The sequence below is a fragment of the Trichechus manatus genome, unplaced genomic scaffold, assembly GCF_000243295.1.
Source record: "Trichechus manatus latirostris isolate Lorelei unplaced genomic scaffold, TriManLat1.0 scaffold00216, whole genome shotgun sequence".
In the NCBI taxonomy this organism is placed as follows: Eukaryota; Metazoa; Chordata; class Mammalia; order Sirenia; family Trichechidae; genus Trichechus; species Trichechus manatus.
In genome coordinates, this window is record NW_004444152.1 from 1,260,665 (window position 1) to 1,275,570 (window position 14,906).

General features: G+C 44.1%; 1 long non-coding RNA gene across 1 annotated transcript in view; it reads left to right on the forward strand.

Annotated features, from left to right (window-relative positions):
- LOC111822833 (uncharacterized) overlaps positions 1-9,147 on the forward strand; it is a 35,775-nt gene extending 26,628 nt beyond the window's left edge. The window contains exons 2-3 of the long non-coding RNA XR_002825941.1: positions 6,122-6,213; positions 8,447-9,147. This is a non-coding gene — a long non-coding RNA (uncharacterized LOC111822833). The remainder of the gene's footprint in view (positions 1-6,121; positions 6,214-8,446) is intronic.
- The last annotated feature ends 5,759 nt before the right edge of the window (positions 9,148-14,906 follow it).

The following is a 14,906-nucleotide window of genomic DNA, read 5'->3' on the forward strand; positions in this document are numbered from 1 at the left end:
CCTAGATGTCCCCTGAAACCATGGTCCCTAGACCTCTGCCTCTGCCACTCTGTCCCTTGAAGTGTTTGGTTGTATTCAGGAAATTTCTTAGCTTTGGTGTAGTCAGTGGTGCTGACTTCCCCTATTGCGTGTCCTGTCCTTCCCTTCACCTAAGATAATTCTTGTAGTTAGTGAATACCCGTCTTCCTCCCTCCCCACCCTTGTAACCATCAAAGAATGTTTTCTTCTGTGTTTTACACCTTTTCTTGAGTTCTTATAATAGTGGTCTCATACAATATTTGTCCTTTTGCTACTGACTAAATTTACTCAGCATAATACCTTCCAGATTCCTCCATGTTATAAGATGTTTCACAGATTCATCGTTGGGATGTAGAACATTTTCTTTATTAACTATGTTATGGAGTTGAGCTAGATGTCCCCTGAGACCATGGTGCCCAGCCCTCAGCCCGGTAATTTGGTCCCTCAGGGAGTTTGGACGTGTCTCTGAAGCTTCCATGACCTTGCCTTGGTCAAGTTGTGCTGGCTTCCCCAGTATTGTGTACTGTCTTATTCTTCACCAAAGTTACCAAAGTCTAACTAGTGTTTTTTCCTCCCCACCCCTCCCCTCCCTTGTAACCATCAAAGATTGTTTCTTTTTGTGTGTAAACTTTTTCACGAGTTTTTATAATAGTGGTTCATACAGTATTTGTCCTTTTGTGATTGACTTATTTCACTCAGCATAATGCCCTCCAGATTCACCCATGTTGTGAGATGTTTTGCAGATTCATAATTGTTCTTTATTGTTGCGTAGTATTCCAGGTGTGTGTATGTACCATAGTTTGTGTATCCATTCATCTGTCAATGGGCACTTAGGTTGTTTCCATCTTTTTCCTATTGTGAATGATGCAGTGAACATGGATGTGCATATGTGTATTCGTGTGATGGCTCTTATTTCTCTAAGATATATTCCTAGGAGTAGGATTGCTGGATTGTATGGTATTTCTATTTATAGCTTTTTAAGAAAATGTCATGTTATTTTCCAAAATGATTGTACCATTTTGCATTCCCACCAGTAGTACATAAGAGTTCCAATCTCCCTGCAGCTTCTTCAACATTTGTTATTTACTGTGTTTTTGTTTCATGCCAGTAATGTTGGAGGTTTCTGACCTTTTTGAAGCTTTTTAGTGACTTCTGTCATCAGTAGGATAAAGTTCATATTCCTTAGACAGCCATTCAAAACCTCTGTAGCATGGGCCCAAAACTCCCTTGATCTGCATCGTGGGATATGAACCCTCATTTGATTGTCAAATGTCTGAAGTTGTCCTAGGAGCCCTGGTGGTGCAGTGGTTAAGCATTCAGTTGCTGACCAAAAGGTTGGCAGTTTGAGTCCACCAGCTGCTCCTTGGCAACCCTATGGGCAGTTCTACTCTGTCCTATAGGGTCATTATGAGTCAGACTTGACTCCACGGCAATGGGTTTGGTTTTTGAAATTATTCTAATTCTTTTTCTTTTTCCTATAATACCCTTACCCTTGCTCAGCCTCCTGAATTACTCTTCATCCTAAAGCCCAGTTAAGATCTTGTCTCTTCATTGAAGCCTTGTATGATTATTTCTATTAGAAACCGTCATCTTTCTTTTCTTTGAATTCTGGTAGGTAGAATGGTGTGGAGTGAAAACATGAACTTTAGATTCAAAAATACGTGACTGTGAATCCTGGTTCCACCTTTTAACGGTTCTGAGATAAGGCACAAGTTAATTGACTTTTTGGAGTTTGTTTTCTCATTTGCAAAGTAAAGATAATGGCACCTACTACTGCAAAGGTTATTTGAAGATTAGATAAGGTGCAAACATAATGGTCCCCAGCACAGAGTAGCCTCCTTCCTCTTCTGTTTTGTAGCTCAGTGGTCCTCAGAGGGATTGTGCTTGGTGCAAAGGCGCGCATCAAAATTTCCTGCAGAGTCTTTAACCCAACAGAGGGAGAAGGGAGGGGCAATGGATTTCTAAAGGGAATAAAGCTGTGATGCTGTTCACACCCATCTCTTTGCTCTCATTCAGACAGCATGGAGGAAGTATAACTCCTTAAATCGTGAGTCTTGTATCGAAAGCCTTGGGTAATCCATTCCCTGCCCAGGTAATATAGACATAGGTGAGTCAGGTCCCCTATGAGGTGGACACTCTCCTCCCTTTCCTGTTTCCTCCACCCTCACAGCTCAAGTCACAATGCTGTGGTCTGGGCCCAGCTCCTGGGCCTCTCATATTGGTTTAAGAAGGCAAGTCTGGGAAGAGCAGGCCGAGAAGGAAGTCAGATGCTAACTGGCATGGATGGAATGAGACAGGCGGGGCTGCTATTGTTCAAAGGCCACAACTCTGGGTGTGTTTTATGACTGTTCTTGTGTTTAGAATCTCCTCCCCTTTGTGACCATTCCAGGGAAACTCACTCCTCCTACTTCCTTCTCATTACACTGTCTTTACCTAGTGTATCTCTTTTATAGCCAGAGAATGGCTATGCATATATTGAAATGTCAGTGAAAATAATGTTTCATCTTTCTTCCTAAAAGAGATTGAGGTTCATAAAACTGAGCTGGAGGGCTGTACAATTATGATGTGGTGTAGGGAACAGGTGCATAAGTCAAAGGCAAGACAGAAAGCAAAATTCTGGATGTTTGTAGAATCTTGAATGTGGAGGTGGCAAAAATAATTTTGGAAGGTGGATTTCATTCAGAAAGCTTAGGGTGTCCTCTGCCCAGATTTAGTTATTAAAATTTACTTGGGTGTAGGATGAGGTTAAATTATGGAGTTGTGCAGCTTTGGGGAAATTACTTAACCTGTATCTCTAAAAACGGTGATGATAACACACAGGATTTTCTGTGAAGATGGTAGAAAGTGCTTATGATAGCGCATGGCACATTGTGAGTGCGAGTAAGTGTGAGCTAGGTAATTATGGGAATAGGCAAAGGTACCACTCTGGTCATCTAGGGTAGGGAGGTATTTTCCAGGCAAGGTCCTGGCAGGCCAGCTGGAGATGATAATGGTAAGGGGAGGCTTAACTTCCAGGGGTGGAAGGATTGGGGAGCAGTAACTCATGAACAACCATCTGTGAAAATGCCTTAACCTGAAAGCAGGAATACCCAGAGAGTGTGTGGCTTCTGTCACAGTTATAGATCCCTGGGGGTGTGGGAATGTGTCTGAGAGTTAAATGGATTTGCTGAAAGCCAAGCCTAGAAACAAGCTTTAGCTGTTGTCTTGCAAAGAGCATTCATCTCGCTAAAGGAATTCCCCATTGTGGCCCAGGCATTATTTTTGTTTCTGTACTATCCTTATTTATAAGGTATAAAGAGAAAGACTGAAGAAAGGTGAAATAAGGAAATGAATGTATAAATTTAACGGACAGAACTGGGACTAATATGTATACGTTAAGAGGAAGTATGTATAAATTTTATGTGAACATGAAAGGACTTTTTTTTTTTTAACAGACCTCTTCATATAAATGGAACCTTGGTGGTGCAGTGGTTAAGAGCTTGGCAGCTAACCACCAGCTGCTCCTTGGAAACCCTCTGGGGCAGTTCTACTCTGTCGTATAGGGTTGCTATGAGTCGGAATCGACTTGACGGCAATAGGTTTTCTTCATATAAATATAGTGGACTGTCTTGAGTGGATAGCAGACTCCATCACAAGAAGTGTGTAAGCAGAAATCACAAGAGGTAGGTAGTTAGACTTTCTTTGTTAGGCGGTAGGTTAAACTCAATGACTATAGTAAATCACTGAAGAGAAAGAAGATGGAGAAAATGGGCAAGGGTGAGAGAAAATGGATGGCAAAAGGAAAGAACTGAAAGAAACATTTACTGAGGGCTCACCACACACCAGGCACTGTGTTTAATGCCTTACATATCTTAATTTACTCTTTTCTGTCATTTCCTAACGCACTAAGAGTTATCCTTGTGTTATAAGTGAGAAAGAGGAGACTGAGGAAGAGAGGTGAAATGACAGGTCCAGAGTCATCCAGCTAGTTCTCAAAGAAAATCTTGTACTCTCTTAGGAGTGAAAGAAAAGAAGTTTTATTGAGGAATAATACAACTCGAGCTGGGCAGTGCTAAGGAAAAATACAAAGCACTTGGACCATTCAAGTGAGAGAGGGGTCTATATACACAGAGAACAAAGGAAAGGTAGAGGGTTAATGATTGATTATAGATAAGATCAGCTTCAGCCTGAAGTCCATTGAAATGTAAAGGCAGGCCACTTTGCTAGGAGTGAGTGAGTTACCACCTTGGTGAGTTTGAAATTTTTCTATTTACACAGCTAATGGCAGAGCTATTGTGTTTTGCCCCAAAGCTTGTGCTCCCACTTCTGTTATCAGACAGAAAAGTGAAAGATACTGAAGAAAGACAAAGTAAATTTTGTTGTGGGTGAAGTTTATAAAAGGTACCTGTGGTAGGCAGAATAATGGCCTCTCAAAAAATTCCCAGAACTTTTGAATATGTTACTGTACATGGCAAAAGGGACTCTGCAGATGTGATTAAGAAATTTGAGACAGGAAGATTATCCTGGTGGGCCCTAAGTATAATCACAAGGGTCCTTATAAAGGAAAAAGGGAAGCAGGAGAGTCAGGATCAGAGTGATATAGCATGAAAAAGACTCGACTGGCCATTGCTGGCTTTAAAGATGGAAGGGGGCCACGAGCCAAGGAATGCAGGCTGCCTCTAGAAGTTGGAAGAGGCAAGGAAACAGATTCTTTCCTGCAGCCTCCAGAAGGAACGTCATCCAGACAACATCTTGATTTTAGTCCAGTGAGGTACATTTTGGGCTGCTGACCTCCAGAACTGTAAGATAATAAATTTATGTTGTTTTAAGCCATCAAGTTTGTGTAGTTTGTTAACGGCATCAATAAACTCAAAAAACCTACTGCCATGGAGTTGATTCCAACTCACAGCAACCCTAAAGGACAGAGTAGAACTGCCCCAGAGGGTTCACACGGCTATAATCTTTACGGAAGCAGAAGACTGCCACATCTTTCTCCCATGGAGTGGCTGGTGGGTTTGAACTGCCGACCTTTTGGTTTAGAGGCTGAACACTTTAACCACTGCACCACCAGGTTCCTCACAGCATCAATAGGATAGTAATATAGTAATTCTCAGCCATGTCCTTTCTTCCTTTAGTAGTAACTCCACCCTTTCTCATGTTCCCAGGGTCCTCATAAAACTTTTTTCTTTGTTTATTAACCAAATGTTTATGAAGATGTATGTCAGGGGCTGAAATAGGCTCTGGGAGGGATGAGGATACATAGATGAAAAAAAGATATGGTTACTGTCTGCCAAACAGAAAAAAGAGACTGGAAGAAATATGCCAAAATGTTAAACAATGATTAAGTCTAGATTATGGGTGGAATATGAGTGATAGCTATTCTTTTTTTATACTATATTTTTATTTTCAAAAATAAAAAAATTAAAAATCACTACATTGTGACATTGTAGTTAGAGCCATGTTCAATGTACTATGGGAGCACAGAGGAGGGAACCTTTCATTTGCCTGTGGGGGCTCCTTGAATATTTCTGAGAGAACATGCCATTTGAGTCCAAGGATGGATTTGCTAAGGGCAGGGGAGGGGAAGGATGTTGTTACTGGTAGAGGAGCAATTGTGTAGAGGCAGGAATGAAAGACCTTGTCCTGAGGGTAAGCATGAGACCATCCTTCCGTCTAAATGACTCATTGCTTCAGTGGATCAAACCCAAAGAATGAGCCTCTAGGCATTAAGGAATCTGTTTAGAGAACTTTTATGGGTGGTTGGATGAGGGGATTGAAACATTTTGGCAACCCTGAATCATATCAAGTAGTTGTGTACTTGGTGTCTGGGAACAAGTGCTTGTGAAATTTTGTTGGTTAGGGTTCAGCCTTTCCTGCTTTTCTCTCCTAGTGTTTCTTGCAGTACTGAGTTGAGCAGGGCCCCGTTTCCCAAACAGTTCCCCTGCATTTTGCCAGGGGGTTTGTTTCCTTTGTTGAGGGATGGGTGGGTAGCTCTGTTTTTTTCTTCTTCCTGTTTTCACTGGCAATTAGAAAAAGCCCCTTAAACAGTAGAGCGGCTCCTTTCTCTACTAACAGCCTCATAAAAGAGCCATCTAAATCTCTTCTTGTCTCCTCTACCCTCCAGACAGCCATGCCTTTTCCCGGCCCTCCTAGATCCTAGGAGACATAGAAGGCCAAGTAGAGGACTATGTGAAGGAAAAAAACAAACACAGCGTGGTAAGAACACTTGTAATTGCCTCTGTTTTCTTAAAGTATGTGTTCCTTTCTCCCCTCCTGCCTTTGCACCCTAATATTTTATGGCCAAGTCCCGATCCCTGTGTACAAAGAAACTGGTTTCCTAGCTCCCACTACAGTTTTGTTCCACCCGCTAAGACAATGGGCCAATTTTTTTCTAAAGTCAAAGGCCCTTGTGTTTGGCCTCAGGAGTTCCACCCTGAACTGGTGCCAAAGCTCCCGCTTTCCTGTTGTGTTCCTTCCAGGTCATCTTGGAATCCCCAGGCTTGCGGGGTGGGTAGGGGGTCCAGGGAAAGGAGTGGGAAGATTTTGGGAATCTCATAGTTGTGCTTGGGTGAGTCTTCCAGGCCTACTGGCAGAAGCAGCAGAGTTGTAGGCCAGGAGACCTGGGTTCTAGTCCCGGTGATGAGCTCTGATTTTCAACCAGTCGATTTGCTTCTCTAGGTCTTAACTTTGCCTTCTGCAAAAGGAGGATATTTGACTAGAGGAACTCAAGCCCTACAGCTTGACTCCTCTGGCCTTGCTTTTACTTTCCTCTTCCTCACTGAAATCTGTTTCATCTCTTCAGGGCCCAAGGATCCACACCATCAGATAAAATCAATTTGGCTAATGTCCATACACAACGGCACTATCTCTCAGGCATCATGTACCTTTTGAGGACAATAGTCTCAGTTGACTGGCCTTTTAGGCTAGCATGGAGTGGGCGGATATTCTGGTCTTATTTTGGGACTCTTTTTAGTAGCAGGAGAGGGGGGGCTCCTGCCAGACTGTGAAAGTCTTGACAACCAGCCTAAGGAGTTTGGACACTAGTGAGCAGGGAACCATCAAAGCCTTTTAAGCAGGAAGTGGCCTGGTCTTTTAAGCAGGAAATAGCCCGGTCAGATCTGTTTTAGGACATATACTCTGGCAGCTGGTTTGTTGGGAGAACTGTGGCTGTGGATAATCCAGATGAGAGACTGAGATCTGAACTGTAGTGGCAGAAACAAAAACAGACAAACAAAAAAACCTGTTGCCGTCGAGTTGATTCCAAATCATAGCTACCTTATAGGACAGAGTAGAACTGCCCCATAGGGTTTCCAAAGAGTAGCTGGTGCTTTTGAACTGCTGACCTTTGAGTTAGCAGCCGAGGTCTTAACTACTAAGCCACCAGGGCTCCAGGGTGTGGGGAACAGGGAACAGGGGAGAGCCATTGAGGAAGAGATGGCGGGTCCTGGTGAATGACTGGAGAGGAGGGGTGGCTAGGAGAGGGGCTTGAAGATGACTCAGATCTGTGTCTAGTTTGGGCTCTTGAGTGGGTTAGATGCCATTACCCTTGAGATAAGGCATGGATAAGGGATAGGCTGGGTAGGGACTGAGATGCTAAACTCAACTTTGGATATGGCTAGATGAGATGCCTATGGACTGTCCAGGTGGGCATAATGGATGGGCCGTGGGAGACACACAGATGAAGCTCTAGAGGCTGGAGCTGGAGCGAGGGAGTGGTGGAGGCCAAGGTGGAGAATAGAGAGTGAGGGAGCCTGAAGAGTCTCTGCCTCTGTCAGTGCTTCAGTGCTGTGTGGCTGGTCTCCTCCATCACATGGCCCATGGCTGTGTTCTACTTTGGATCAATCGCCTCGTTGGTCAGAGTGATTTTTCAGAGTTTCATCCAGATAGATATTCTTAGCCTGGGGGTCACATATTAACTGCCTATAGTCTTTTAGAAAATGGGGGCTGTGAATCGATCAGGGGAAAGGAGGAAAGGGGAGAAGTGTGGAAAGGAAGAACTTTTGGAAAAGGATAATAGGAAAAGGCAGGCATATCAAAACACATACTACAGAACAATTTAACATTCATTACAAACCATAAAAGCACAATGTAAATGTGAAGTTCTGTTGAGAACATGTCTACAGGTCAGAAGAGGACATGAAGCTAGGAGGGCAAAGGGGAAGAATAACTCAGAAGGATTAAGCTAAAAGTTAGGCTACTAGATCTACAAATCTCCTTGGAAGGTATGCTATAGCTCAGAAATCACTTGGCCTGTTCAGTCTCTTGGGATTAATGAGTTCCTTATATATATTATTGCTATATAAAATACTAGTACAATTACTAGCTGTTATGGATTGAATTGTATCCCTTAAAAATATGTATCAATTTGGCTACGCTATGATTTCCATTATATTGTTTTGATTGCCCACCATTTTGTCATCTGATGTGATTTTCTTGTGTTGTTACCAAGCAAGTAGTGCCAGGAGCAGAGTGCTTCCTTTGGACCCGGGATCCCTGTGCGGAGAAGCTCCTAGACCAAGCAAAGATTGATAAGAAGTACTTTTCTCCAGAGCCAACAGAGAGAGAAAGCCTTCCCCTGGAGCTGGCGCCCTGAATTCAGCCTTCTAGCCTACTAGACGCTGAGAGAATAAATTTGTTTGTTAAAGCCATCCACTTGTGGTATTTCTGCTATGGCAGCACTAATAACTAAGACACTAGCCAACAATTTTGTGTGCCAGTTATATGCCAGGCAGTGTGCTGAGCGCTTTAACTAGATTATCTCATTTGATCCTCACAACAGCATGAAAGGTGGGTGCTTTTACTAGCTCCATTTTACAGATGACAGAACTGAGGTACAGTCATTTGTGAGGGGCCTTGCCGTTCGTGTGCTGGAGTTAGAATTTGAAGCCAGGCTGCCAGGGGTACTTTAGAGCATGTGCTCTTAGCCACTCAGCAGTCCACTGTAGTTCACATTCATCTTTTTTTGTCTTACAATAAGATATAGATAATATTCAGTTTCAGGTATGGAAAGTGTGATGGAAGGATTCCCATGTCAACAGTAGGAAGATTAGGGGAAGAGATAAGGTAGGGTTTCTCAGAGAGTGGCCATCAGACTGTCTGCATTACATTATCTGAGATATTTGTTAACAATTGAGATCTCTAGGCCTTACCTTAGACACCTGAAAGCAGAATTTCTCAAACACTGATATTTGAGACTCCCTGAGTTGGAGCTGGATGTCTGGGTTCTGGAAGGCAATGGAATCATGGCTTCTCCAGCCACCCACAGTTTGAGACTTATTCTTGTGTGAAGTCAACAGTGTAGTCTGATCTCTCTTTTTCTGGGCTATCGGAGGGATGGGGTGGAGGGACCGAGGATGAATGAACTCATGCTGGCGTTTGTGCTAGAGCGGGCATTTGAGGCAGCACCTTGTGTGTTCACATTTTCCTTTCACCCTTCATTTGCTTCTCTACCCTCTTATACTCTCTCCTCGCCCCCTCCCCCTCTGGGATGTCTCACTACCTGCCACTTCCACTACTCTGCCTGCCCCCTGGGGCTGCTTACCATCTGGTGCTTGGTGGGGCTTGAGCACTGGGAGAGGAGCAGTCACACCGTGGCTCCTCTTAGGCCTGGCAGTGCTTGCCCTGCCTCGCTCGATGTGGAGGTGAAGGTTTACATGAAGTTAAGCTGCTTCCACCTTGGTCTGTTCAGGAGTGGGGACATGCTGCAGTCAGTGGGTGGAGGGGACAGTGGAGTTGCAGCCTGGGATGTAAAGTGGGAATCCTCTCACACACAGCAGCGGTCTGCACGATTTGGCATCTTTTCTGAGTTGGAGGATTAATCTCTTTGAGGGCCCCAAACCAGGCCATGCCAATAAGCAGGAGGAAATATGAGTCTTTCTCCCTCCATCTCATCCACTAGCAAGTTTGGAGGGCTGATCCAGTTACACCCCTAACTTGAGTGAAGGCAATGGAGGGTTTTATGCAATTCACTCTGGCCGACATTCACACACTCTGGCCTCAGGGAGATTCAGAGGCAGTGAGTAGGGCCCTGGGCTGGGAGTGAGGAAGTCTGGTTCTGTGTTAGCTAAGCTACCAACTTCCTGTTACTGTGAGAAAGTTACTCACCCACTCTGGACTTGAGTTTTCTTATCTGTAAATTTTTGGAGTGGAGTGAGATCATCTTTTAGGTTCCTTCTAGCTCTCAAGTTCCGATTCTCTGATTAGTAGTAGGGAGGCAGGGGCAGGTGTGACTGAGGCCTGACTGCTCCTTTTTATGTCACATGTGCCTGTGAATTCTAGCTGTGCCTCTTCACGAACAGCTCCGTGTTTAAGTGGGCTGATGATGCCCTCTGTGGTGTGGTCAGGAGAGTCTTGGAGTCGGGAGCCCACCTTGAGATGGTTCACATTTTGGTATTGACATAGCTTCCCTTCCTGTTCTCTCATCTCCTCCAGAACTTAGTCCTGAGTTTCCTGAGAGGGCTGTGATAGTTTGGATAACTTTCCTGGCTGTTTCCTGCCTGGCGTTCCCTGAAACAAATAGCAGGAAATCCTTTTCATGGCCATCAGGTCTCTGTTTCATGCTTTCCCTTCCCCCATAGAACCCAATAGAATACACAGCATACAGAGAGACACATGAGCGTGCTCTAGCTCCCAGCACTGGAACACACAGCGCACAGAGAGACACGTGTGTGAGCTCTAGCTGCCAGCATTCATATATGGGAAGGGTGGGGTGGGGTTATATTCTTATGTACTGGTTAGTATTGTCTGGGGAGCATACGGAACATGAGAACCTATAGTGGTATCCTAATGTCTTGTACGTCACTACCACCCAAGGGTTTGGGGGTGGGTGCTGGGGGCGTGCATGAGTGTGTGGGTGTGAGTGTGTGGGGCAGAGTGTGCTGGTTGTGTTCTGAGAGGAGGTGATTCAGGAACTGGGTTGCTGTCTTTAATGCTTCAGTTTTTTTTTTTTTTTTTTTTTTGCCAATGTACTAGTAACTCAACGAGATGGATTAACACAGTGGCTGCAATGATGGGCTCAAGCGTAACAGTGATTGTGAGGATGATGCAGGATGAGCCAGAGTTTCATTTTGCTGTACATAGGTTCTCTATGAGTCAAAGCTGACTCAATGGCACCTAACAACAACAACAACTAGTGATTTGTGTGGTCAGAGGGCCGAATAAACAAGATGTTAAACATTTCCTTAATCCAGACTGAAATCCACCTGAGTGTTTTATTCTCGGAAGGGTGTGTAATCTGTGAGAGGTAGAAGATGAAACACCTAGACCTTCCTGAACAGCCAGTCTGAGGTCAGTTTTCAGAAAGTACGTGTTGATTGTTAAGCCATCTCCAACTTGGGTTTTACGAATAGGACCCAGAGGACTTGAGAGTTTCTATGGCAGAAGTATCATTCTATTGTGGAAAGATTAGAGACAAGTTGTCAAGCAGGAAACTGGTCAGATTAGTGATTTATTTCTAGCCAATATTTAGGCATTCTGACTTTTAAAAACAATTCAGTTTCACTGATATTTGTCAAGTACCTACCAAATGCCAAGTGTTGCGTTTTCAAAGGTGAATGAAACACAGTTACTATCCTCAGGAGCTAATAACATTTTTTCTTGAACAAGGCATTCTGGGTCCAATTCTCTCAGTACCCAACTTTGTCCCATTAGTAAGCCTTTGGGAACTCTCAGAACCAGACAGTTAAGCCAGCCTGTCGGGGGAGAGTAAGGCCGGAGTCTAACCCTTTGCTACTTTCGGACTCTCCCTTTCAGGAGCACAGCAACCATGGGGAGGTAGGAAACCAGGCTCCTTAGGAGACGCTGTGATAGGTAATGTGTGGGATGGTGACTCCGACTATCTCTCTGCTCCTCAAGAAACTAAGCACGCACTCAAGCACTACCAGAGATGAGAGTGAGTGCGAGTTGCCTGGGGGGCTGGTAGCGGAATTTGTTAGCTATCCTGAAGAACATTAGTAGTGAGATGGCAGGGCAGTTTGAGGCCCTGCAGAGTTGTCTTTAGGAAATCACCATTACTTCACTCTGTTCAGACCACGATGTTGGGCAGATGCTAAGGGTGGGGTAGGAAGAAAGATGTGCAAGAAATGCTCAGACCAACTGGTGCCAAAAACATTTTCTGAGGCTCCCTCCCACAGTAAACTCTAGTTCTCTCTGCTACACCAAGGCACCAAGGGAACATGGATGGGACTTCCCCTCCCTGTTTTCACTTGTTCTCAGGCTTCATGATGCCCTTTTGTGACTTCTTTTCCCCTTCAAGACTACTTTTGATGTTCCCCTTAGCTTGATGTCACTGTGTAAAGTCACTGGGCGAAGGGAGAGTGAAATTTTTCCTGACTCCACATTCTTAGGATTGGCTTTGGGCCCTGCACATTCCCACTTTTCCAGGGTGACCCTGGGGATCATTCTCTATCCTATTGTAGTTTTTTGATCAGAGAGAGAGACATACAGAGTCTCCCAGCACTGGGGTGTGTCAGATTTTTAGGTGCCTTTGGATGGAGTCAGCCAGATCAGACCTGAATTTAAATCTGTGCTTTGCCGTTTATTAACTGTGTGACCCTTGGCAAGTGACTTAAGTGCTCTAAGACTCAGTTGCTACATCTGTAAAATGGAGATGATGCCTACATAATAGTTACAATAGCTAACACATATCGAGCACTTTACGCTTATTAATTCAATTAACTCTCGTACAGCTCTAGGGATTAGGTGCTATTATAGTTGTCATTTTTAGATGAAGAAATTAAGGTGCAAAGAAATTCAGTAGCATGCCAAAGTTAACATGACTTGTATGTGACAGAGCTGGGAATCTGAACTTGGACAGCCTAACCCTAGAGTCTGTGTCCTTAACAACTCTGCCAGACTGTGCCCTTCACAGAATATTAACAAGGATTAATTGAGATAAATCAGCTGAAGCATGAGGTATAGTTGCTGGCACACAGTAGCTATTACTATCAGAGCAGAGAAGCCTGATTTCCAAGACTTGCTTCCATATGGGCATGTGGAAGAAGTGGCCCTGGATCAGGGTGAGGCAGAAGAGAGACGTGTCCTCCTGCTGACCTGGAGTTTGCAAGGTGTCAGGGCTTCTTCCAACCCCGCTCTGTTAGGCAGGGTTTATTGGCAAAAGTTTTGTCCCTGCAATCCTAAAGTTGCCTGACAGGCTCCGAAAGGACAACACGGGATCTGAAAGTGGCGGCCATAGCAAGAGGCTGTGAGAGGCTAAGGGACCTGCATTCTCGTCATGGCTCTGCCATGAATAAACTTCAGGCAGTTTTTTCATCTTCTCTGAGCTTCAGTTTTCTCATTTGTGAGAATGTTGGGAGGAACAAATGAAACAACATATACACAAAGCACCTAGAACAGCAACTAACATAACATCCTGTAAAAAAAAAACAAATCTGTTGTGTCGAGTAGATTCTGACCCACAGCAACCCTATAGGACAGAGTAGAACTGCCCATAGAGTTTTCCAAGGAGCGGCTGGTGGATTTGAACTGCTGACCTTGTGGTTAGCAGCTGAGCTCTTAACCACTGCACCACCAGGGCTCCTAATATACCATAGGCCCTCAGTAAATGTTCACAGTCACGGTTAGGTGCAATGGGGGAATGTGGAGAAATACAAAATACAATCCTTTGTCTTTAAAGAGGACATAGTCTAGGTAGGGTGAAAAGTAATAAGACAGGTAAACATATAAATCACTTTCACATTTGGTTTGTAGGACTGCATATGACGTAACATAAGCCAAGTGACATGGATAGGGAGGGCTTTGGGAGTTCAGAGGTAGGAGAGCTGCCTTATGGGCTAAGCTGGTCAGGGAAGGCTTCCTGAACAAGTGAACTTTGCAAATGTTGGAGAGGAAGGTGGAGGGGCATTCCAGGAGTACATTCAGAGATGAGGGCTAGTAGTATAGGGGATGTGCTCAGGGGATAGAGAAGAAACCAGTTGCTTTGAAACCAAGGGTTTGTGTGGGAAACTAGAGGGAGATGAGGTTCAATAGGAACTTGGGGCCAGGTTGTGAAGGACTTTGAATGTCACACAAAGGAGTTTGGAGTTTATCTGCAAGTTTTTTGAGGAGGGGAGTGACATTAATATTATGACCTTGATTTGGCCACTTATTCTTTTAACCTCGCTGGGCCTTAAATCCCTCATCTATGAAGTAAGGTGTTTAGACCATATGATTGTAAAAGAGTTTCTTTAGCTAAAGAGTCTATGATTTTATGATACAAGGACATTATTTTGGCAATAAAGCGCAGAATTGGTTGAAAGGGGCGAAACTGGGGGGAGAGGTACTATTTAGGAAGCCAGTGCAGCATTAGGCATAAAGCCTCTTATTGCCTCTCGTAAGAGAATTGATTTGTAGGTTGTTGTTGTTAGGTGCTGCTGAGTAGGTTCTGACTCATAACAATCCCATGCATAACAGAATGAAACACTGCCAGGTCCCACGCCATCCTCACTGTCATTGCTATGTTTGAGCCCATTTTTGTAGTCACTGTGTCAGTCCATCTCATCGAGGGTCTTCCTGTTTTTGCTGACCCTCTACTTTACCAAGCATGATGTCCTTCTCAAGGACTGGTCCCTCCTGATAACATATCCAAAATACAAGAGATGAAGTCTAGCGAGCCTTGCTTCCAAGAAGCACTCTCGCTGTACTTCCAAGGCAGACTTGGTATATTCAATATTCTTTGCCAACACCATAATTCAGTCATTAATTGTTTGGCTTTCACATGCAGTGTGTAGGTAGGGGGGTCTTTACTGTAAGTTTTAGGTACTTTAATATTATAACTCTATAACAGCTTGAGTTACCCTCCCACCAAACACCCACCCTTGGAGAAGTAGGGAAACTGATTAACTGTGTTGGGAAAGGACTGATTACTTGATGGACTTCTGGTTTATATCATTTTTGTTCTGTAATAAACTGAG